Source organism: Callorhinus ursinus, unplaced genomic scaffold (genome assembly GCF_003265705.2).
Source record: "Callorhinus ursinus isolate GAN/ISIS: 27379988/994484 unplaced genomic scaffold, GSC_fseal_2.0 scaffold1, whole genome shotgun sequence".
NCBI classification, from domain to species: Eukaryota; Metazoa; Chordata; class Mammalia; order Carnivora; family Otariidae; genus Callorhinus; species Callorhinus ursinus.
In genome coordinates, this window is record NW_027397063.1 from 140,044,601 (window position 1) to 140,071,135 (window position 26,535).

Consider the following 26,535-nt stretch of genomic DNA (forward strand, 5'->3'; position numbering starts at 1 on the left):
CCACTAACTTTTTTCCTTGCAGGTGCCCAGGTGCTTTACCCAGAAACAGGGGTCTCCACTGGAAAGCTGGTTGTGACTGTAGATGTTATGTCCTTGAGGATGCCCTTGACCCTTGTCAAAGACAAGGGACATGTTCTTCCTATGTTTAATGATTTTCAAAGCAGTGTCATACACACAGTAATATAACAATCCCAAGAAAACTCTGTAGTAAGAATAATATAGGTAATAGCTTTGTTTTTAAATGATGAAAAAGTCAATGTAGTGGTTAGAGCACAGGCTCTGAGATCAGCCAGCCTCAGGTTCCAGTTTTGATTAGAGGATATTCTTGCATATCATTTATCAGACAAGCTTGGTGTATACAGACACACTGTCCATATGTTCCTTGAAACATAATTTGGTTGGTTGGTTGTAGATCTGTTGGCCTTGAATCAGTTTTCTTAAAATTCACTGTTTCATCCATTCACTGAACAACTGTTTATTGAGCTCCTGCTGTATGCAAAGCTATGTAAGGGCTCTAAAGAGAAAGCCTTGAGGAACATGGATACAGACTAAACTCAGGTAGTTTCACCTTGTTAGGGAGAGAAACAATACACTAGTAAACACAGTAATTTTATATTGTGACAAGTGCTCCGAGGAAATAAACAGAAGCGGAAACAACCTGCTTGGGATTTGTATATGGGAGACTCTTAGTTTGGGTTTCCTCTGAAGCAGGCCCTGACACAGTGCATGGAGAGCAGGTGGCTTACTTGGGAGGTGAAGAAAACACTGGTGGGTGAGTGGGGAAGTGAGACAACCAACGACGTGTCACCAAGCAAGCTACCACGGGGGGGGGGGGGTACCTGAACCTTAATCCCACAGGGGAAATTTGGAGCCAACATAAAACTCAGGCATCAGCTTTATTCTACTCGAAGGCAAGGGAGCTATGGGTTGTTTACTCTCCAGCTCAGTCATGGGTCGGGGGCCGCTCCTGGGAGATGTTCATTCCTCTGCACTTCTTGTGTGAACTTTTTTTTTTTTTTTTGAGACCTAGGAAAGTTCTCAGCAAAGAAAGGCAGGTGCCACCAGCTGGAAGTTGGACAAGCATGCCCTGAGATGCTGAGGGTGAGGGGGTATAGATGGGAAACACAGGAGTTTGCTGCAGGCGATGACTTTAAAACCTCAGTGGGGAGCGCCGGAGGGGCTCAGTCAGTTGAGCATCTGACTCTTGATTTCAGCCCAGGTCATGATCTCAGGATCCTGGGATCAGCACAGAGCCTGCTTATCCCTCTCCCTCCCACCACTTGCACTTTGTGTCTGTGCTCTCTCTCTCTCTCTCTCTCTCTCTCTCTCTCAAATAAATAAATAGATAAAATCTTACAACCTCAGTGAAATTAACGTGAAACACTGAGGGTTGCTGGGGGGAGGTTGGTGGGGGGAGGGGGTAACTGGGTGATGGGCATTAAGAAAGGCACTTGTTGGAATGAGCACTGGGTATTATATGCAACAGATGAATCACTGAACTCTACCTCTGAAACTAATAATACACTATATGTTAATTGATTTTAAATAAAATTAAAAAAAGAAATCAATGGGAAATTTCTCTTGAAATACATTCAAAACAGAAACTTAAAGAAATCCATCAATAGTTAGAATTATTTTGTTTCTCTTCCAGGGATCATTCCTAAAGAGGTTTTGAAGCAATGTGCGATATAAATTCGAGACCCAGATTATTAAATAACTTATAAATTAGTGATCGTGAGAACCAGAAACTCTTGACGGGAGGGGAGTTGGTGACTCACTGGACCTTTGGAAATCTGCTGTTCCGGGAACTGGAACCAGAAAAAGCCTGAGAGTGGGTGAGAAAGAAAACAGACAAAAGCGATCCTCGATTTCTCCTTCCTTGGGTGTTACCAGACAATGTTCTATGTAGGGGCCACAGGTTTCTGAGAACAACGAAGACGTGGTGGAAGCAGAGAGAACCGTCTGCTCAGGGAATGGGCATTGCCATGCCCAGATGGCCCCAGGTATCAGGAAAGGAGTTGCATGAGAACCTGGAGAAGCAATCCCCTGCAAATCCCTTGTTGTAACAGACATCCTCTCAGAGCCTGAGAGTTGAGGGATAGGGTGACCAGCTAATTCTGGAGGACCAGCCAATTCTGCGCTACCCAGGACCATCCCAGTTCTGAAACTGAAAGTCCTGTGTGCTGGGAACTCACTTAGTCTCAAGCAAACAAGGACAGTTATTATTTCCCCTAGTGAGAAGAGAATTTCTGGATCTCACAGCAGCCTTTGGAATAATGTTAATATCTGTGTTTCTTGTTGATCAAATTTATTAATATAATTTTATGCCTCTAGTGTCACCAAGATATGCTTGGGAATGGCCACCAACTGGATTAGTCCACTACAGATATGCTAACTGAACAAAACCAATTATTCCACAGCATTTGTAATCAGGAAATGAACAGCAACAAGAAAGACCATAACTGGCACATATTTAGTGTATTCTTCATGCAAAAAGAGTTGAATGTGGGTTTTTTTTATTAAATTGAAAAGTTTTATTTCTTTAAGTGTCAAAATTAGAGTAACTTACATAACACATCTTCTTACATCCTTATATCTTTTTTTCTGCTTCTATTATTTCCTCAGAGCCACAATTTTCTCCCCCCTACCTTTGTTGAAATGTAATTAACAAATAACATTGTGCAAGTTTAAAGTGTACAACATGATAATTTGATACACCTATATGTTGTAAAATGGTCACTGTGATCTAGTTAGTTAACACATCCATCACCTCACATAATTACCTTTTTTTTTTTTTTGGTGTGGTGAGAACATTTAAGATCTACTCTCTTAGCAATATTCAAGTATATAATATGGTATTGTTATTGTCATCATGTTAGACATTAGACCTCCAGAATTTATTCATCTTACACCTAGAAGTTTGTACCCTCTGACCAACACCCCCATTTCCCCTATCCCCACCTCCAGGCAACTACTATTCTACCCTCCGTTTCTACGAGTTTAGCTTTTTTTGTATTCCACATATATGTGAGATCACACAGTATTTGTCTCTGTCTGACTTGTTTCACTTTGCGTAATGACCTCAAGGTCCATCTCTGTTGTCAAAAATATCAGGATTTCCTTTTTCTCATGGCTAAATACTATCCCATTATACCATATCTTTTATTAACCACCATCTGTTAATGGATACTTAGGTTGTTTCCATATCTTGGCTATAGAGAATAATGTTGCAATGAACATTCGAGTGCAAATATCTCTTCTAGATCCTGATTTCATTTTCTTCGGATATATACCCAAAAGTGTGATTTCTGGGTGGTATGGTAATTGTGTTTTAATTTTTTGAGGAATCCATATTGGTTTTCTTTTTTTTTTTTTAAGATTTTATTTATTTATTTTTAGAGAGAAAGAAAGAATGGGGAGGTGGGGCAGAGGGAAAGGAAGAGAGAAACCCAAGCAGACTCTGAGCTGAGCATGGAGCCCAACGCAAGGCTTGATCTCACAATCCTGAGATCAGACCTGAGCTGAAACCAAGATTCTTGCCCTTAACCAACTGTGCCACCCAGGCGCCCCTCCATACTGGTTTTCATTATGACTGGCCAGTTTACACAGTACACAAAGATTCCCTTTTCTCCACATCCTACTCACACTTGTTATCTCCTGTCTTTTTGATCATAGCTGCTCTGACAGGTTTATCTCATTGTAGTTTTGATCTGCATTTCCCTGATTATGAGTGATGTTGAGCATCTTTTCATGCACCTGTTGGTCATCTGTATGTCTTCTTTAGAAAAATGTCTATCCAGGGCTCCTCGGTTGCATGAGTTCCTCATATATTTTGGATATTAACTTCTTATCAGCTATATAGTTTGCAAATACTTTCTCCCATTCCATTGCCTTTTCATTTGGTGATGGTTTGCTATACAGAAGTCTTTTTAGTTTGATTTAGTCCTGCTCATTTATTTTTGCTTTTGTTGATTATACTTCTTGTGTCATATCCAAAAAATCATTGTGAAGACCAATGTCAAGCATTTTTTTCCCTGTGTATTCTCCTAGGAATTTTACAGTTTCAGGCCCTACATTTAGGTCTTTAGCCCATTTCAAGTTAATTTTCATGAATGGTATAAGATAGGGTCCCAATTTCATTCTTTTGCATGTGAATATCCAGTTTTCCCAACATGATTTATTAAAGAAACTATCTTTTCTCTATTGAGTATACTTGGCTCCCTTGTCAAATATTAATTGACCATGTATGTGGGGGTTTATTTCTGGGCTCTTGATTGGTTGGTTGATGTGTCAGTTTTTATGCCAGTACCACACTGACTTGATCACTACAGCTTTGTAATATAGTTTAAAATCAGGAAGTGCCATGCTTCCAGCTTTATTTCTCTTTCTTAAGATTGTTTTGGCTGTTTTGGGGGTATTTTGTGGTTCCATACAAATTTTAGGGTTTTTTTTCCTATTTCTGTGGAAAATACCATTGGAATTTTGATAGGAATTGCACTGAATCTACAGAATGCTTTGGGTAGTAAGGATGTTTTAACAGTATTAATTTTTCTGATTCTTGCACGTATGATATAATTCCGTTTGTGTCTTTCTCAATTTCTTTCATCAATATCTTACAGTTAGCAGTGTATATATCTTTCACCTCTAGGTTTAATTTATTCATAAACATTTTTTTGGTTTTTGAACTATTGTGAATGGGATGTTTTCTATATAATGCAAAACATAGGTCAGATTTATTTATTTGCATGCAGATGTTCAGTTGTTCCAGCACTGTTTGTTGAAATGACTGCCCTTTCTCCACTGAATTACCTTTGAACCTTTGTCAAAAATCAATTGATCATATTCATGTGTCTATTTCAGGAATCTTAATTTTATTTCAGTGATCTATGTGTCTATCCTTTCACCGATACCACATTGTCTCGGTTACTATGGCCTACAATAAGTTTTTAAATCAGTTAGTCTGAGTCCTACAAATTTGTTCTTAAGACCCTCACTTTTATAGCTCAACTCCTACATCCCCCTTCCCCAGAGGCAACCACTGCTCTGATTTCTGTCACTATAGACTTGTTTGGTCTGTTCTTGGACTTCATGTACATAGATGCTTTTTTCATCCTTTTTTTTTTATTTAACATAATGTCATTGAGATTTATCTTTATTTCTGCATGTATCCGTACCATATCCATTTTATTGCTGAGTAGTATTCCACTTCATGAAAATTTTGTCCTTTTGAATTTAAGTGTTTCTACTTTTCTTGAGCAAATATTTAGGCCTGGAATGTTGGAAAGGAGTTCTCTTGGATCACAGAATAGATGTATGGAGATCACTTCTTGTTCCACATAAAAGATGAGTTTTGAGGACAATGATTTAACAATTTTAGACATTGAAAGCCAGATGTTACCTTAACTTCTTCTCATAATTGAATTTAACTACAGATATGGACTGAATTGACCTATGGCCAGCATCTCCTTGCTTAGTAGAAATATTAGCCAGGTTAGGATGCCAATCACAGACAGCTAGCTACCACCTCTGAAGAGATTCCCTGGCTTTGGTGTGCCTTTAGAACATGAAGAATTAGGAAAAGGGATTGAGAGAGTGAGATTTATTCTAGGGGATAAGAAACATGGTATTCTGGTTAAAAAAATTTTATTTGGCAATGTAGCTCTTCACTAAAAGGGTGAGGGAATTTCTCGTGGTCCAGTAAGCTTGGCCATGGATGGGGGCCCGTGCTGGATCAGGAGGACACTTATCTGTCAAGCTACACAATTCACATTTCACATTGAAGGCAACAGAAAACCACTGAAGGTTTATAAGGTGGAAGGTAGCAAGATTAAATCTAGGCAGCAGAAAGATGTTTCTAGTCATGGTAGGAAAAAACAGATTAACAAAGGAGAAGGCTTGGTAGTAGGGAAACTAGCTGAGAAGATGTGGGGGTCATCTACATGAAAGTCAGGAGTGTATGAAACCAGGGTAGATGTAGTGAGGGTGGAGTATAAAGGATGCAGAGTCACCTTGGAGAGCTGGGACTGCAGAGGATGAGAAAACCGAGGAGGTAAGAATGACACTCTGATTTCTGACGTGGCTATTTAAGGGGATGCAATGTCATTTGCTGCTTCCAGAAACAAAGGAGCAGGAGGGGTTTTGAAGTGACAGAGGCATAGAGATGAGTTTTGGATACGTTGAGCTGAAGATGTGCCTGTGGGACAACCAAGTGGAAATTCCCAGGAGACGGTTAATATTTTGGTCTGTACCTCATAGCAGAGCAGGCCCCATGGGTGTGCAGCCTGTGGCAGTCACACAGGGCTCCAAGTTCAGAAGAACACCCTGCTATTAGTGTTTTGATGTTAATCTTAATGTTCTGCTGTTGCCATCTTGAAATTCATGATAATTTTTTAATAAGGCATCACACAATTTTATTGTGTACTGAGCCCCACAAATTCTGTAGCAGGTCCTTCTCAGTAATCAGTTCTGGGGATACAAATTTATAAGTAACCAGTTTACAGGTGGTCACTAGAGCCAATGGAACGAGTAAGAATCTACATAGGAATTTCCACAAGAAAGTATGGAAAGAGAAGAATCTAAAGGTGTCCCTGAAGAAAGACACATTTAAAGGAAGAGTAAAAAGAGCCCCACAAAGGAGATAGAAAGGAACATCCAGCAATATCAGTGGATCATGAATCCATGGACTTTATGGAACAAGCAAATAGAAAGATGGACAAGGGCAGTCACATGAAGAAAAGAGAACACAGTTATAGAATCCTGAGACAAGTTACAAGCAGCTCTATATGTTTTATGAATGCTATATATTGGTCCATATGGAGACCTCTATAAAACACATGGGAGCCCTTTCTCTCTGATCTTCCTCCTTCTCCCCTTCCCCAGGATTCATTTGCCTCTTCTACACTTCTGTCCTTCCTCCAGGGAGCTCGCCTGGGAAGTAGATACACAAGGTTCTGGAATTTGGTGATAGCGGGTCTTGATGATCTAACCCCGGGGGTAGGGGAGTGGGAGGTAGAGGCAGCAGGAAGACTGTAGCTCTAGACCCTTCAGATTCTTGAGAATGGTATCTTCAAGGTAAATGTATCTTTCTCCTGCTTATATTAACCATCTCCTATGGCTTACCTTTAAGCATTATTATGGCAAGTATATTTCTATCTCTTTGCTCTGTCTTACCAGAGACACACCTCCTTCCAGACCAGGTAAAATATGGGGTAGGACAAGAAGGATAAAGAAAAAAGGAAATCCCAACCTATCACATAAATTAAAAGAGGAGAGAGCATTAAAAGGAGGCGGTAGTTACCTGTCAGACAAGTCAAGTAATATAAGGTCTCAAAAAATATGCATAACTCTACAATGTAAAGAACATAATCGACTTCTTCCAGTCATGGTGAGACAGCTTGTAGCAGACCGAAACTAGCCCCACTGATTATTTTAAAAATATATTGGAAAGCATAATATAGATTCTGGGGCTACCAGGACTTCAGGGCCAGTATTCTAGAAAAAGGAAATCCTGGAGAGGTGGGCCAGAAATCTACAGTTGTTTTTGCCTTGGGGCATTTGCCATTTCTAGGGTCAGGGACAAGACTTGGGAATCTGAGTAGCTTCCATGGCAGAGAGCTATTGTCAACAAGCGGAGAAGCCAGTACATCTGGGGGAAGTTTTGCAGGCCTGAAGGGACAAAAATTAGACACTTGGAGGGCAAAACTGTGGTAGATTAAGAAGCTGTGGAAGGAGAAAAGACACAGAGTGAATGGTAGTGAAGCTTTCGAGAAACTTGGCTTTCAAGGGGACAGCAAAGAGGGTAGTAACTCTGTGGACTGGGATGTACACACATGTCAAACTAATCAAACTGTTGAATCATTAAATTGTGCATTTGAAACTAATATAGCACTGTAAGTTAATTATATGTGAATTAAAAAAATAAAAAAATCAAACTGTATACTTAATATTTGTGCACTTTATTATTAGCTCAATTTTTTAAAAAAATATACATTGGGAAAAAATTAAAAATTAACTAGATAAAAATACCAGAAGTGTTTATTAGATCATTTAAATTTTTCTTGGGAGGTTCATTAACACTTATGGAAAGCCATTTTTTATTTTTTGTTTAAATTCCAGTAGAGTTAACACAGTGTTATATTAGTTTCAGGTGTACAATATAGCAATTCAACAATTCTATACAACACCTGGTGCTCATTACAAGTGCATCCCTTAACCCCCATCGCCTATTTCACTCATTCCCCCACCTGCCTCCCCTCTGGTAACCATCAGTTTATTCTCTATAGTTAAGAGTCTGTTTCTTGGTTTCTCTAACAATTGAAAAACCAGGAATCATCAAAGATAATAATCTTTGCTATGCAAAACGCTGTCTCTGAATGTGCCAGTTAGTACCTTGAAGAGTGGTCCATGTCTCTTTTGTTAATCTCTATGCCGGTTGTTGCCTCTTACTTTTAAGATCCATTAAGTGGTCTTTCTTTGGACCAGAAGTGTTCAAGAATAACTAAACCTTCTGGCATTGTCATCTATTCAGAGAGAACAATTGGTCTTTATTTCATTTCTACACAATTGCAATTACATTAAAATGCTCCCTAAGCTCCAGAGATGGGCGTTTTTAAGATCCTGATCATTGTCTTTTGAACTGAAAGTGGCCCAGATAGGATTGAACTGAGAGGTGTTAATGAAGAGGAAGCACAGGAAAGCTTGGTCAAACCATTAACAAACCAGGAGGCTCCCGCATGTGCCAGGTGGTGTCTCGGGATACAAAGATGAGTGAGTCAGGGTCCCAACCCTCCAGGACCTCTTGGTCTCAATGTTGAGACAGACACAATAAACATATTAACAAACCCAAGGGCTACAGTGGAGGTATGAAAAGAGACAGGGGAAAGCCAACCAAGGGCCCTGGGTGGTCCTAACGAAAGGTTACAGAAAGAAAATGTCACTTTCTTCCCAATGGCACTTGCTATACATACAAATGACAAAGAGGCTCCTTGATTCTGTGAAGTTCCCATAGTAAATGCTATTGGTGCCCAGGTCCCTTTTATCTGGCAGGTGCTTCCATCACCAGCTTCTGTGAGTGTTAGATGGCTGCCTCTTTATCCGGACACTTGCCCTTGGTCTGTTGGGAACCACTTCTGGAAATGCCCGGATAGTATGTGCTTCATATCAGTGGCCTATCAATCACTGACTGATACAGGATACAAAGGGCTGGCCCCCTGGCCTCGGGGAAGGAACACTGTGATGTACTCACCCTCCACATGGGGTCAGGCTGAGGCTAGACTTCAGCTTACTCACACCTTTGTTTGGTTTCTTTCCCTCTCCTGCCTGCTTTCCTCATTCTCAGGGGTTTTGAGATCAGTCCCTCTATCATTTGCAAACAACCCATCTCAGGCTCTGCTTTTTAGAGAATACACATAAGATAGTTTTCTGTGTTTACTCTCAGCCTGTTGGTTGTATGGCTTTCGTGAAAGAAAGGAAGGAAAGAAAGAAAGAAAGAAAGAAAGAAAAAGAAAGAAAGAAAAAGAAAAGGAAGGAAGGAAGGAAGGAAGGAATACTAGCAGGGAGAGATTGGTCAGGGAATAATCTTATCATGGCACATCTCAGCTCCATTCCCCTCTTCTAAATGAAAGAATCACTGTTGCAAGGAGCAGGCCTGCATGGGGGGAGGATCTGAGAGGGAGAGCACATAAACAAAAGGCTGGCCTCCTCCAAGAATCTTGGAGACCCTCAGCCTATCTTAGAAGTTAAATTGAAAATTGATTAAAGTTAGAAGTGCAATTACTTGGATGCTTGAGGTTTCAAAATTCACTTCCATGGTAATTAAAAAAAAAAAAAACACTGGAAGAAATTGAACTCATAATCAATTTGCTTATGATGTTCTTTGACTTTAACTTCTGACTTTCACAAAGGATTTAAAACAACCTGAGACTGTCCCTGAATTCCTCATAGACCAAAGCCCTCCTTCCCTGGGGCAGCTGAAGCTTGCCCCAGGGATCATCTGGAATGGGTTGTACTTTCTAAGGAACATCTTGGCTACCTAGGAAGGTGGTACAGAGAGCTGAGTCCATTCGGGAGAGAACGTTTATCCAGAAGAGCTTTCATTCTGAGTACAAGCCCTGAAGGAGGCACTTGGAAATTGTCTTGGATAAAGTGTTTTTGTAAGCATCAGCAGTCCTTCATTAAGAAGATTGGAGCAATTAATGTTATCTTGATTAATGAAGCTACGTTAGCTTTCTAATTTCTAATGCTTCTTCCTTCTTGCCAGGCAAGAATTCGGAACTGACTCAATGCAGACCACCAGGCAGACTTTTGCACAACGCTGGAAATTGGCTGCAGCTGCTTTTCAGTGAAGTAATTGTCAAAGTCGGGCTTGATCTACTTGTCTATCAGTTTAGGCTAATAGAGCGTAGATTTTAAGGGATGGATCCCAGACCTGAGTGCAAGTTCTGGCTTGGTCATCACCAAGCTTCAGTTTATTAACATGAAAAACAGTTTATTAGTATTAGTACCATCCTCAAAGTTGTTCTAGATCGATGGTTCTCAGAGTGAGGTCCTCAGACCAGCGACATCAGTGGTTACTTGGGGTCTTGCTAGAAATGCAAAATTGTGGTCCCCACCCTAGATCTACTGAATCATAAACTCTGAGAGTGAAGCCCAGAAATCTTTTTTATCAGCTCTCTGGGGCATTGTGATTCATACTGGTCTGGAAACCACTATTCTAAGCAATGGCTCTTCACTCAGGTTGTTCACTACAAACACCCGGTGAGTTTTTAAAGTGTACTGATGCCATGTTCCAACCCCAGGCAAATCCAATATAACTGATTCCAGGTGAGGCCACCAAGCGTTCCTATGTTTAAAAGCTCCCAAGTAATTGAAAGTGTCATCACAGTTGTTCTGACGAGTAAGTGGCATGCACAGTGTATAGCATATAGTAATTTCCCAAATGCTATTTATTATTCAGTTATCATTAATACCATAGATGAATATATGGCGGGTGATGCTTGAGTAGCTGCATCTGCTGGGTTCTTCTCACCTCTGTAGGGAGCTGCAGCAGCCCCCCTCCCCAGGTGTCTGCTAGGTGTAAAGCTTGTGTTGGCTTGCAAAGCACAAGTACTGGTTTTGGAGTAAGTCAGACCTGGTTTGAATGTGAGCATTGCCACTGACTGGCTAAATCACCTTAGGGAAGTCACTTAACCTCTCTGAGCTTCAGGGACATCACCACAAAATAAAGATGACACCATCTCACAGGCTGGCATCAGGAAGCACTATGATCCACCTCTCTATTCTTTCTTCCTCTCTCATTTCCCTCCTCTTCTTCTTTCCCTCATACTTCCCTCACTCTCTCCCTTCCTTGAGTTCCAAGACAAGTAGCACTCCAGTCATCAGCGCATTTCATTCATAGTTTGGGCACATAGGAACCCCCAAGACTGGCTCTCCTCCATTAAAGACTTCATGTAAGCCAGGCCTCAGGAGCCAGACTCAAACTATCAGCTCGCTGGAGCCCTGCCTGATCCATCTCATCTCTGTAGGATGAAAGAAACTCATAGGCAGCAGGCACTTCCTGTGGGAGAGGAACTCGCAATGATATTCCTATAATCTTTTTATCCATTCTACCAAATAGCCAACTCACAATATCTGGAAGAGAATTAGGGGGCCATTTCTTTATGGTGGTCCCTTATGTCCACGATATAGATTAAGGCAGGTCCTCCTGCAGATCAGAGGGATGTGGAATCAGTTTTTCTCATAAGCTAAAATCCATACCCAAAGGATCTGCTGATCAAATTTCATCTTGTAAGGTTTCCAGTAACAACCTCCAAACTCTTTCCTCTGTTTGGTCCAATGTACCAACAGAAGAGGAAACATAAGATTGCCCATCAAATCTGAAGATGATGTAAGTCCAGAAAGAATAGGAAATAAATAAACGGAGCAAATACATGTATTGTGTTCCACGTTGCTCTAAATTGAGAAGAGGAATATGAGGGGGAGGACTTCAGTTTTCAGGACTCAAGATTCACAGACAGTGGTATCAAGCACTTCCTAAGACCAGAGGCAAGACATAGGACACACACCCTTTTACATTTTCTGATGTGTTTCTTATCTAAGATCTGGTTTCTGTCTGAATATTGAGTCTTATGCACAAAACCTGGTGTTGCCAAGAGCAACAGATGCTATCAGTGCCTCTCTGCACATTCCCTTGGGCCTTCCCATTTTAGTGCACACTGGCCAATCTCCAGCTGCCAGCATCTGGGGTCTTCTGCCTGTGTGCAGAGCAGATCAGAAGGGTACTTCAAGAATTAACGTAATACCCTTCCTTCCTAAGAGGCCTCAACCCCAGGTGGGATAAACCAGTGTGTTGTACACTGGTTTCCAGGGCTCTCCAGTGGAATCAAGCTCCAGTTATCCATACAGCCACTAGTTTGATAAGAAACCCTTTATTGGCTGCCTGCCCTGCCCCACTTCCCCATGCCTCTCTCAGTGCCTCCTGGCATCCTCTCTCAAGGGAACAACTTGCCTCATATCCTTGTCTCTGGGTCTGCTTCTGGGGAATCTGAACTAAGACACAGAAGAATCCGAAGGTTGCACTGTGGTCACCACTTTCAGTAAAGATGTGGGGGTGGGAACTGCTCTATTGAACTTACCCCACAGCTTAAATCTTACACCTAAGGCTGCTCACAGAGAGCCTTGCTCTTTCAGCCTACAAAGAGTTATTTTTCCTCTGGTCTACAGTCTTCCAGGGCTGACAAAACAAATTGAGTTTTTGGAACTGGCATAGTAGAGATAAATTTATTAGTGCCCATTGAATTAGGAAGGAAGTTGACTGCTTGTCCTGTTTCTCTCTGCCTCTGTTCTGAGTGATGATTCATGTCCTAAGTGTCCTCCCTTGGGATGGATGTGACTAACAATGGCTCAGAGAGCAGTGGCTTCTGAAATTCCAGTTCTGAGGAAGGCTAAAGGATAGAGAGGTGGCATCAAAGATCAATCATTCAACTATTATGAGTGTTATGGAACAAGGGGGTGGGTTATTTATAAAAATTGGACATTGCCCAATTGTGGGAGGAGCTGGGGGAGTGAAGTTCTGAAAGAGGGATCAGGAGGTCAAAGAATAAGCCCTAACTAGACCTCCTGGAGCACAGGTAGACAAGTCAGAGCTTGTAGGGATCCCTGAGAAGCCAAGCATGTCCAGTTTCCCAAGCAGGACTGTCATGGAAAGAAAGCTGTTGTTTCTGAGCTACCACCTCTGTACTTCCACAGTCACATTTCTGGTGGTGAGCTGGGGTTGTTGTTGGTCAGCAGGACCAGCTGTCAGAAAGAACTGGACAAGGAGTGGAGGAGGAAGACGATAAGCTAGAGTTGGCTGTTCATCTGCCCATTATTGTACCAGACCCCGAAGTTCTTCTGAAACTGATGGCTGGTGCCTCACTTCTGTCTCCCAAATTTGGGGCATGTTCCTCTGTTGAGCAGCCCTGTCCTAAGCCACTCAGGGATGGGCTTCTGGACAACCCAGTTCCAGCTTACAAGGTTGACAGCAGAAGGACCCAGCACCGCCAAGTCAGGCAGAAGTCATCATGCTGAAAGACCCACCCGACACTCTGATCAAGTCTCTGGCTGCCTTTGTTTTTGTTTTTGCTTGTTTGTTTTATTTATTTTTTATTTTTTTTTAAGATTTTATTTATTTATTTGAGAGAGAGAGCATATGAGAGAGGGGAGGGTCAGAGGGAGAAGCAGACTCCCTGCCAAGCAGGGAACCCAAGGCGGGACTCGATCCCGGGACTCCAGGATCATGACCTGAGCTGAAGGCAGTCGCTCAACCAACTGAGCCACCCAGGTGCCCTGCTTGTTTGTTTTAATATGTTCTGTCCTGTCCTCAGAAATAGGGGACTATTTATTACTGATTTATCTACTCCAAATGCTACGTACGTGATTCTAAGATGAATTCACTAGAACAGTGATTCTCCATTAGGGGTGGTTTTGCTCACCAGGGGATATTTGGCAATGTCAAGAGACATTTTGGATGCCATGACTAGGAGGTTAGTAGACCTGAGGGATGCTGCTAAATATTCTATGATGCACAAGGCCCCCACAACAAAGAATTATCCCACCCAAAAGGTCAATAGTGTCATTGTTGAAAACCTTGCACCAGAAGTAAAAGCCTACTTCTGAATTATTCACTTCCTTTATTTTGTTAATCAAGCACATACAGAAATACTAACAGAATACAAAAGCATCTATTGGTAGCTATGGGGTCTTATCATCTTCCTTTACCCAAAGACATGCATTCCACACCTAAACCTTTGTAATCATTTCAAGATGCTCCCTTTGTCTTTTCCGAACTGGGTACAATAATGACATCATCTTCAATACATCTCTAAGATGTAAAGCCTCCCCAGTTTCCCACCACCCCCCCGACCAACCCAGATCTCTATTAGTCACTCTTGTGGTACCCTGAATGTTTCCTTTTCATCATTTGTCACAACAACCAAACACATGGTTTGCTGGTTGCCTGCCCCACTATGATGTCAACATTATCTCACAACGATCCTATGAGGAACACATTCTTATCCCATTTTACAGATGAGGAGACTGAGTTTAGAAAGGCTGAATGCTTTGTCTCAGCTCACCCAGATAGCATGTGGAGGAATCCAGTATCTGCTATAACAAATAGTCCTAAGAACAGATAAAATATTACTAACACAAAAAAGTGAGATAGAATATCTGCTTCGTAAGTGTTTTCCCTTAAGTATTTAAATGAGAGCTCTGCTAAAATCCCTTCTGCTTGCAGGTCTGTGGATCAAGGCAGACCCAGCTCCCAGAATTATCAGCCAGCATGTGTAAGCTCTTCTCTACATAGCCGCTAGTAAGAAAAATGCAAATGAGGATGGCTAATTGCAAATTGCTCCAGCCCCATTTCTAGACCTTCTGCGTGACTGAGCTAAAACTTCCTCCTAAGCAGACAGATGTGCTGGCTCCTCTGTTCTGGAGCTTAACTGCTTTCCCAGCAGGGAACCAAGCCTGTGATGGAATGACATTGGTGTGCCCACTTCAGAACCTCTGAGGATTGTGGTCCCTGATGGAATCTGCCCACCAAGGGCACAGCTGTGAACAGGAGCCCTTCCATGTCTGCTGAGAGTGCAGGACCTAGGGCCTTGGCTTCATTTTTTATTATAAACTACTATGTTGCCATGTTAAAAGGTAGTCAGTGAAAATAACATAAACAGGTATTAAGAATGTGAGCTTAGGGGTGCTTGGGTGGCTCAGTTGGTTGAGCATCCAACTCTTGGTTTGGGCTCAGGTCATGATCTCAGGGTTGTGGGATCAAGTCCCATATCAGGCTGTTTGCTCAGCACGGAGTCTGCTTCAGATTCTCTCTCCCTCCTACTCATTCACTCTCTCTTTCTCTCTCTCTCAAATAAATAAATAAATAAATAAATAAATAAATAAATAAATAAATAAAATCTTGAGAAAAAAGACATATGAGTTGACACACACACACACACGCACAGACACGTATATACATGAAGATGTATGACTATATAGTATGTAAGAGGCTAGAAAGGTCAGGCTCTCCAAAAATGAGGGACAATACGTGGGTAAACTTTCTTTCAAATTTCACAAAGTTACAATTCAACAGTGTCTTGGTGTTCATGTAGGCCTTTCCTATATTAAGTTAAACCAAACAAAATTGTCCTTTCTATAGGTAAAAAATATGGATAATATATATATATAAATATATATATATATATTTGGTTAAATATATATATATATATATATATGTATGTATTCTCCAGGAGGCCCAGCAAGTGAGAGCCCCAAACTCAGAGGAAATAGGGAAGCTAGCAGACCCTAGAGGCAGGGTCTCATGAATGGAGTACGGGGGACAGGACCCACAACTAAAATGGGGCAAAAGAAGGAAAATAAGGTGCTGTCTTGTCAGAGAGCTGGGCTGACAATAAGACAAGCAGCGAGTGTCAGTAGCTGCTTTTCTCTGAGCTCCTGACCTAGGCTGGTTGGCTAGAAACTAGTGGGAGCTTCATTAAACCACAGCTGATAAGGAGCACTCATCCTGCAAAGTCCAGCATCAGACAAAGGGGCTGCTTATGGAGAAGGGTCAGAGAAAGTAGCAATCAGAGGGCTGGGACTGTCCCTGAAGCTTGTGGAACAGTGACCCCCAGGAAAGAGCACCTCTGCCCCCTATAGGCTGAAGGCAGGGAAAATGTCAGCTGAAGATGGGGAAGGAGTTGGAGGGAAAGGTGGACCAGATGCTAAGTTCTTTCAGGAGCAAGTGGTGATGGATGGATGGAGAGGGCCTGTATGAGAAGGGGGAGTGGAGTGACCTCAGGACAGAAGAACCAGGACAAACTGCGCTCTTCAGTGAGTACCACAGAAATTGCATATGGCAACCAGGAAACTCGCTCTCATGTCAGACTTGCTTTCAGCTAGCTATGCTTCTTGGCAGATCATTCAAGCTCTCTGAGCCTCAGTTTCTTCATCTAAAATGGGAGTACAGTTCAGTTTCTGGGCCCAGATCACTTGGCAAAGGACTGATGGATGGCCGGTCAGAAAGTGGTTCACTGGGGAAAAGAAACGACATTCCAGAGCATTTTCATTTATCTCACCTAGGGGTAGTTGCAGAAAACTGAGTCGTGGTACCCAGGCATATTTTAATTTAAGCAGACTTCTTAACATCCTAATTTTTGGATCTGCCTGCCATCACATTTGCTGAGATTTCTTTTATTTAGTGCTAGCTGTTATGAAGCACGGACCTGTGATCTAAAGAGGATGTCTAGGACTCTCCCTTTTGGGGACATTTGTATGGCCATAGATGAACGTAGAAGTTTCCTTTTCAGAGAGCAGAAGAGGTGCCCTAAACCATGGCCCCCTCCCCCAGGGGAAAGCTGGGGCAGCCCTCAAGTTGGGACTCAGAGGCACCTTCATAATGGCATTCTGCAGATGCTATGGTTGGTGCTAAAAGTTCATTTCTAAGAAGTATTTAGGCAACCTTGGATTTATGTGTACTAACAAAATGATACATGGAAAAACTAAATAAGGTCTTATGAATACCAAAAAACGCTCTTTGTTTAGGAATTAAATTGATCATAACTTCCAAAATATTTAAGCATTGTCATATAGTTACATACACTCATAATTTTCCAATTTATGGAAGAACAAATTTCATGCAGAAAGCTTGAGGAAACATAAATGAAAGTGCAGCTCCTTGGAACTTCATCAAGATAAAAAGCTTTTGCACAGCAAAAGAAACAGTCAACAAAACCAAAAGACAACTGACAGAATGGGAGAAAATATTTGCAAATGACATATCAGATAAAGAGCTAGTATCCAAAATCTGTAAAGAACTTATTAAACTCAACACCCAAAGAACAAATGATCCAATCAAGAAATGGGCAGAAGACATGAACAGATATTTCGCAAAGAAGACATCCAAATGGCCAACAGACACATGAAAAAGTGCTCAACATCGCTCAGCATCAGGGAAATCGAAATCAAAACCTCAATGAGACACCATCTCACACCAGTCAGAATGGCTAAAATTAAGAAGTCAGGAAACGACAGATGTTGGCGGGGATGTGGAGAAAGGGGAACCCTCCTACACTGTTGGTGGGAATGCAAGCTGGTGCAACCACTCTGGAAAACATGGAGGTTCCTCAAAAAGTTGAAAATAGAGCTACCATACGACCCAGCAACTGCACTACTGGGTATTTACCCCAAAGATACAAATGTAGGGATCCGAAGGGGTAGTGCGCCCTGATGTTTATAGCAGCAATGTCCACAATAGCCAAACTGTGGAAAGAGCCAAGATGTCCATCGACAGATGAATAGATAAAGAAGACGTGGTCTATATAAACAATGGAGTATTATGCAGCCATCACAAAGAATGAAATCTTGCCATTTGCAACGTCGTGGATGGAACTGGAAGGTATGCTGAGTGAAGTAAGTCAATCAGAGAAAGACATGTATCATATGACCTCACTGATATGAGGAGTTCTTAATCTCAGGAAACAAACTGAGGGTTGTTGGAGTGGTGGGGGGTGGGAGGGAGGGGGTGGCTGGGTGATAGACATTGGGGAGGGTATGTGCTATGATGAGCGCTGTGAATTGTGTAAAACTGTTGAATCACAGACCTGTACCTCTGAAACAAATAATACATTATATGTTAAAAAAAAGAAGAAGAAGAAGATAGCAGGAGGGGAAGGATGAAGGGGGGTGGAATCGGAGGGGGAGATGAACCATGAAAGACTATGGACTCTGAGAAACAAACTGAGGGTTCTAGAGGGGTGGGGGGTGAGGGGATGGGTTAGTCTGGTGATGGGTATTAAAGAGGGCATGTACTGCATGGAGCACTGGGTGTTATATGCAAATAATGAATCATGGAACACTACATCAAAAACTAATGATGTAATGTATGGTAATTAGCATAACATAATTAAAAAAAAAAAAGTGCAGGTCCTGGCCCCACCATCCAAAGTTAAGCATTATTAAAATTTTGGTACGTAAATTTCTGGTCTTCCATTCATTCCATAAATATTTATGGAGTGACTACTAGTGCCAGGCACTGTGCTGTGTGCTAAAGAGAAGGAAAGGGCACTGTAGGTTCCATTACTCTTTCCCCTCATGTTCCCCACCACTCTTCATGGGAATGCGAGTTTGTAATGGAATAAAAACATGGCAACGTGGCACTGTGGCCAGAGGCTGGTGTTGGCCTCATCCCTGCCTTACAGATTTGTTGCCGGGATTCTGAAGAATAAATGTAAGGAACCTGTCAGAGAGCCTCCTAGAGCCTCACACTCTGCAGGTGCTCAGTCAACGATAGCTATTGTTACTTTTCATTACTGTTATTTTTATGGGAGGGTTCTTATTACCAATTGTAGCTAATTTTAGGTCCACTTCTAAGATTGTTCCAGATGCATTTTTAAGTACTGAATCTCCATCCTTGCTCTTCCGAGGGAGGATTGTGTGCTTTTGTGCTGTCTCCAAAGCTCTTGCTGCCAGTTATTTATTGCCCCCCAAACTTGGTTTTTCTTGCCATTTTTAGGGTTTTTTAGCTTTTAGATTCTATGCCTTTTGCTCAGCCGGTTGCTTGCCTTCTCCCCATTGCGGAGGTGAGGGTCAGTGTTGATGTTACGCTTCACCCCAGGAGAATGACCTTAGGTGGGTCACTCAGTTAAGTGGTGAAGGATGGCCCCCTGGGAAAGAAACAATGTCATTTTTATATCTCCTGTAGCCTCCTGCTCAGACTTCTCTGGTTACAACAACTCAGTAGTTTAACCACATATGAATCAATCATGGGGATGGGAAGGACACAACCTCCCAGGCATTTCCAGAGTGAGGTCCTCTTGGCCCAAAACAATTCTTCTCCGGAGAAGGGGACAGTGGAGAGCCAGGAGCAGCCACAGAGCAAGTAGAGGATGGCTCCAAAAAGGGGATGTGGAACAGGCAACACCACCATCGACTATACCAGCCTAATGCACAGCTCGCTTTCCCCCAAAAAACTCTGAATATGTCACTTGTTCGAAGTGATATAACTCAACGATATATACAACAATTGTAGCAACAGTTATTTCTGGAATTCCACTTAGGGAAATGGATCTGCCTCATGGAAAGACGGGAGAGTCAGGGACTTGAGGTTGGGCAAATCACACTGTTTTAAAAAAGGAATAAATTTGGTGTTACTTTAGAAAAGGAGCGAATGAAAGAGAAAACGGTTAATGATTTTCATAGAATTTTGCCAGATACCACAACCTCCTTTCTCAACACTTGGAAGATTATTTAAAACACTGGGTAAGCAATAAAGAAGACATACAAATGGCCAACAAAAACACAAAAAAATGCTCAACATCACTCAGCATCAGGGAAATACAAATCAAAGCCACAATTAGATACCACCTCACACTGGTCAGAATGGCTAAAATGAACAACTCAGGAAACAAAAGATGTTGGCAAGGATGTGGAGAAAGGGGAACCCTCTTACACTGTTAGTGGGAATGGAAGCTAGTGCAGCCACACTGGAAAACAGTATGGAGGTTCCTCAAAAAGTTAAAATTGAACTACCCTACAACCCAGCAGTTACACTTCTAGAAATTTATCCAAAGGATACAAACAGTGATCCAAAGTGGCACATGCACCCCAATTTTATAGCAGCAATGTCCACAATAGCCAAAATATGGAAAGAGCCCAGATTTCCATTGACAGATGAATAGATAAAGAAGATGTGGTAGACACATGTAATGGAATATTACTCAGCCATCAAAAGGAATGAAATCTTGCCATTTGCAACAATGTGGATGGAACTAGAGGGTATTATGCTAAGTGAAATAAGTCAGTCAGAGAAAGACAAATACCATATGATTTCACTCATATGTGGAATTTGAGAAACGACAGATGAACATAGGGGAAGGGAAGGAAAAATAAAATAAGATGAAAATAGGGAGGGAGGCAAACTGTAAGAGACACTGAACTCTAAGAAACAAACTGAGGGTTGCTGGAGGGGAGGTCGGTGGGGGGATGGGGTAACTGGGGGATGGGCATTAAGGAGGGCACTTCATGTAATGAGCACTGGGTGTTACATGCAACTGATGAATCACTAAATTCTACCTCTGAAACTAATTTAAAAAAATTGGGTAAGCACTATCTAAATAATAGAAAATACCACATTTATTTATATACAACGTCTGTATATTATATATACATATAATATATATTTACATATAAATATATACAGCATATATAAAACATTAAGCATGTGGTTTGAAAATAGCTACTGGGAATTTCTGGGTGACAAAACTTGCAAAATACACTTATCTCACCTACATGGGACCCCATTCAGATCCTAAGCTGTCCATGGGCACAGAATTGCTGCATGTCACCCAGTTTGGTCCTCCCTGTGACCAGATGGCTTTTGTCACTATCTTTTTATATGTCTGCCTAGCTCTTAGCTCAAAGAGTTGCTATTTTTTCCAGTTCTATGGGTCCTGGTATCATGCAGGCTTTCTATGGTTTTTTTTCCATTTGAGGTCCCTTGCCAACAGCCCCTGCCTGCTGTCTCAAGAAAGCTGCAAAGGAACTTAATCCACTTCCCTGCCCCTTTACATTTTATTGGTCAGGAGTATGCCTTGGATGCTGTAAATACTCATCAGGCCTGGTTTCCTAAAAGAAAGCAAACATTTTTCTATACATTTTAGCTAAGATAACCTGAATGTGAGATTTCCTGGAGCCATTCCAATTTCACATAATGAGTCATTGTCCCGAAATTATTTATCAAACCGTGGCTTCACGTTGAAGTTATAATGTTGTCATTGTAGTTGGGCTGATTTCAAATAAAGTCTCATTTAGCTCTTGGATACTGAGTCTATTAGAGTTGCTGTCTTCCTAATGGATGACTTAGGACATCAAAATAGAATCTGCTGTGCCTGGCAACCGATTAATTAAACCAACCATTAGGCTAGGAGAAAAATGGTCAACATTATTAATTTCCTTATCATTGTCACACTGTAGCTAGACACCATAGTCGTCTAGCAACTGACAAATGGAAGGTACAGATGTGTCGCCGAGCTGCCAGGGCAAAGACAGACTGGGTATTTTAACCTTATCACCCCAACTTTGGGGTGCTATTTCAAATGGCAAAAAACGAGAAGATAACAAATGAAACAAAGATATCATCCTATTTTTAGCAGCTGAGGAGATAGTCTGTATCACACACCCTTCTTGGATTCCCTATGCTGATTGTTATCACTGAGTCAAGCACAGAGCGGGAGACCACTAGAAAAATAAAATTGTTAACTGTTTCCCATTGTACGTAGGAAATGGTTGAGAAATACAGAAAAGTGAAAATTTGAAATGAAATTACTGGAAATTGTTGCTAAACTATTTTTATTCAAGCTATCAGATAGTGTGTGGTAGCAACCCATGGTGCTAATGCCGGATGGAACAGGTGGTGAGGCTGCTTGAGCCTCAGACACTCCAATCCAACACACATTCAGAACTGTGCCTCCTTCTTTTAGGCTACAATAATTTTATTAATGTGTTAGCAGTGCATGTGAATTGAACAGGTATGCTATGCTGTTAAAAGTTAATTACAGTTGCTGTGGCTGATGTCGAAGAGGTAACTAACTGCCTATATTCTCCTCTGGGATTTTGATGAGCGGGGAGATTATATTAAGTGAAGTAAGTCAAGCAGAGAAAGACAATTATCACATGGTTTCACTGATATGTGGAACACAAGTAATAGCACGGAGGACCACAGGGGAAGGGAGGGGAATCCAAAGGGGGGGAAATCAGAGAGGGAGATGAGCCATGAGAGACTAGGGACCCGTAGAAACAATCTGGGGTTTCAGCGGGGAGGAGAGTGGGGGGAGAGGGTAACAGGGTGATGGGTATTGAGGAGGGCACGTGCTGTGATGAGCACTGGGTGTTATACTTAACTAATGAATCATTGAACACTACGTCAAAAACTAATTATGTACTATTCAGTGGCTAACAGAACATAATAAAAAAAGTTACAGTAACATATTTTGATGGGGCTTAAATCACATATTCACTTTGGTTCTAGTATTAAAATCCAGAAGGATAGTGGAAATCCATTCACCAGTCATTCAATAAGGATTTATTGAGCCCCTACTAAGTGCTAGGAATTAGTTTACACACTGAAGACACAGGTGTAGAAAGCGAACATTGTGGTGTTCGCAGGCGCTCCCTCTCTGCCCTGGCTGGCTAATGCCGCTCCGCCTGCAGCTCACTGCGCTCCAGCGGGAGGAGAAGGCGGGGTAAGTAAGGAGGTCTTCACACTGCTGTTCTTACAAAGCCCACTGCCCGCCAATCAGCCAATCAACCCGCGGTAAAGCACCGAGGAAGCAACTGGCTACACAAGTGCGCCCTCTATTGAGGGGTGAGGAAACTTCGTGGTTGCTGGCCCCCTACTGTGGCACTCTGTGAAATTGGATATTATCAGAAGTCCGCTGAACTTCTGATTGGCAAACTTCCTTTCCATCGTCTGGTGTGAGAAATTGCTCAGGACTTCAAAAAAACAGACCTGTACTTCCAGAGCGCAGCTCTTGATGCTTTGCAGGAGGCAAGGGAGGCCCATCTGGTGGGCCTTTTTGCAGACACCAACCAATGTGCTATCCAGGCCGAAGGTGTAACAATTATGCCAAAAGACATCCAGCTAGCATGCTGCATAGGTGAAGAAGTGTTTAAGAATCCACTATGATGGGAGCGCCTGGGTGGCTCAGATGGCCAAACATCTGCCTTCAGCTCAGGTCATGATCCCAGGGTCCTGGGATCAAGCCCCATGTCAGGCTCCCTGCTCAGCAGGGAGTCGGCTTCTCCCTCTTCCTCCGCCTCTCTGCCCTGCTTGTGTTCTCTCTCACTCTACCTCAAATAAATAAGTAAAATCTTAAAAAAAAAAAAAGAATCCACTATGATGGAAAACATTTGATTATTAAAAAAAAAAAGGATTCTTTTCTTCCTGTTATTAGTAGTTCTGAACATTAGATATTTTCCCCCCATGGGGTCAAATGGTACCTAAGCATATGATTGCAAGTGGAAAAATAGGGGACAGAGATCAGGTATTGGCAGTTTTTCCATTTTCACTTTAATATAAATGTGGGGACATAAAGCATTAATGCATATCAAAATATTTCAGTGGACAAGTTCAACTTTATAACAATTACACATAAGCCTGTTAAATTTTCCTGGGGAAAAAAAATAAAGTGAAATTTGCTCCTCCTTGCATGGAATTTACAACTTGGTGGGAGAAATGCCAAAGACAAGATCACAAATGGATATAAAAGAGCAAATCCTGCTAAGTGCAATGAAAAAACAGAGTGGGTACGAGGAGACAGTATAGGAGACAACAGTTCCTAGCTGGGTGGTGTGTTCAGGGCAGGTATCCCTGAGGAAGACCTTTAGGATGACACTTGAAACATGACTCGGCGTTAAGCAGGTGGGGAACGAGGGGAAGAGAATCTTACGTAGAGGGAACAGCAGGTCTGAAGGCAAATTTTAGGAAGGCTTTATGAAATAGTGGCTGGAAGTTAGAGAACGGAGTCACAGGGGAAGGGGCTAGAGGGGTAGCGCCTTGTGAGCCATGACGGGAATGTTGAGTTTTATGGTAAACAATGAGCAAATGAATGGAAAGTAGGATTACAATTAGTTTCAAGCCCTTATTATTATTAGAACAGATCCATCAAGAGCTCTGCTCCGGGTATTACCAGAAAACATTCTACTGCTGTTGTCTCAAAGGCCAGATGGATATCACATAGTCCTGGGGCTACAGAGAGAAACATTCCAAAGAAAAGAGAAGGCATTTCACCAAGAAAAATGTTTGGGACTCATCACTGCCTCCTAGTGTCTCATAACACAAGAGGAAGTCTGCAAAAGTACTGTTCAAGTTCTCGGCAGAAGGATTTTTGTTTAAGCCACAAAGTGAGATTTATAAATCCAATCAAAACATTATCAAAAGAAGTTTGAAGGCCGCTGAACTATTCCAATCGCCTCTCTTGTTCATTTCTCCTAAAACTCAGATCTTTGTAAAATGCTGATGACCACGACAGAAATGTTTTGTTGAAAGGGGCATCACCTTCTCACCTCCCCCCACTTCTCCATCCATGACAGAGGGCTCAAGGAGCTTGATTTGGAAAGATCACTGTCCAGGTGATAGCCATATACCCATGCAGTCCTTATTTCTTAGAACACATAATCAAGCTGGGGCGCCTGGGTGGCTCCGTTAAGCGTCTGCCTTTGGCTCAGATCATGATCCCAGGGTCCCGGGATTGAGCCCTGCATCAGGCTCCCTGCTCAGTAGGGAGCCTACTTCTCCCTCTGCCTCTGCTGCCCTGCTGCTTCCCCTGCTTGTGGTCTCTTGCTTGCATGCGTGCTCTCAAATAAATAAATAAATGGAACACATAACAAGCACAGCTCACCTCTGGCCATATAAGTACTGATCTGCTGACAGGGTCTTTCTGCTGAGAAGTACATGGACCTGAGGCCATTGCTAGGTATATTGGGATGGAAGCTTCAAATTCTTTTTCTGCATCTATGGAGATTATCACATGACTTTATGCTTGAGTCTGTTAACATAATAAATTGTATTGATTCTCCTTAGAATGTTGAACCGATCTTACACTTCCATGATAAACTTCACTGGGTTGTGATGTATTACCCTTTTTATACACAGCTGAATTTGATTTGCTAACATTTGGAGGGGGGTTGTATCTATATTCATGAGGGATATTGGTCAGCACGTTTCTTTCTAATGTTTTTGAGAAGTTTCCTTTTCTTCCATTTTCTTAAACGATTGTATAAAATTAGAATTATTTCTTCCTTAAATGTTTGGTAGAATTTGGCAGTGAAATCTTCTGGGCCTGGAGTCTTTTTTATTGCTTTAAAACAACAATAACAAGTGTGAATTCAGTTCCTGTAATAAATTCATCAATATTCAAGTTACCTGCATTTTTTTCTTGAATGAATTTTGATAGTTCATGTCCTTCAACGATTTGATCCATTTCATCTAGGTCATCAAATTTATGCACATAGTATTTTTATAACATTCCCTTATTATCTTTTTATCTTTTGTAATATTCCCTCATCTTTTTAGTTCCCTCATTATCTTATTATCTTTATCACAGATGAATTAAGTATCTTTTTAGTGTCTTGTCAGATCTGTAGCAGTGACCCCTCTTTTATTCCTTCTATTGTTAATTTACTTTTTTTTTCTTAGTACAGCTAGCTAGAGATTTACCAATTTTTTTTAAAGATTTATTTATTTGAAAGAGAAAGCATGATCAGAGGGGCAGAGGGGGAGGGAAGGAGTAAAGAAAATTAACTATTATTTCATATTACATACTTACTAAAACACGTGTCCCTACAAAAACTTGTACACAAGTGTTCATACCATCTTTACTTGTAATAGCCAAAAACAACATAAACATGTATCAACAGCTGAGTGGGCAAGCAAACTGCAGTATAGCCATAGAATTAAATACTGTTCATTAATAAAAAGAAGTGAACTATTGATGTATGCAACAACACGGATAAATTTCAAAGGTATTATGCTGATTGAAAGAAGTCAGGCTGAAAATAGTACATTTATTTAAAAATTCTAGGAAATTCAAAGTAATGTTTAAGTAGATAAGAATAGAAAGTATTTTCTATAACAATGTTAGTTATTTTTTAAAATGATATTTATTTATTTATTTATTTATTTATGAGAGGGAGGGGGAAGCAGACTCCTCTAAAGACAACTGATACTATCTCTCTGATCTGTGTTTTTACTGTCTTTAGAGTCACTTTTTCAATCCGAATACTATTATTCTAGATTGTGTCAGAGATATTTACACCAAGGGGAATCATGTACAATAGTAATTTTCTGGATGGATAGGAGGTGGACTTTTATTTTGTCAAGTGGGATAAGGGTGGTCATTAAATGGGAGTTTGGAAAGAAGAACCAAGCAAACTAGTTCTAAGATTCAGGATGTAGGAGTTGATTCCCATGAAACTATCTGTGCCCATTTATCTCCCTGGAAAATCTTT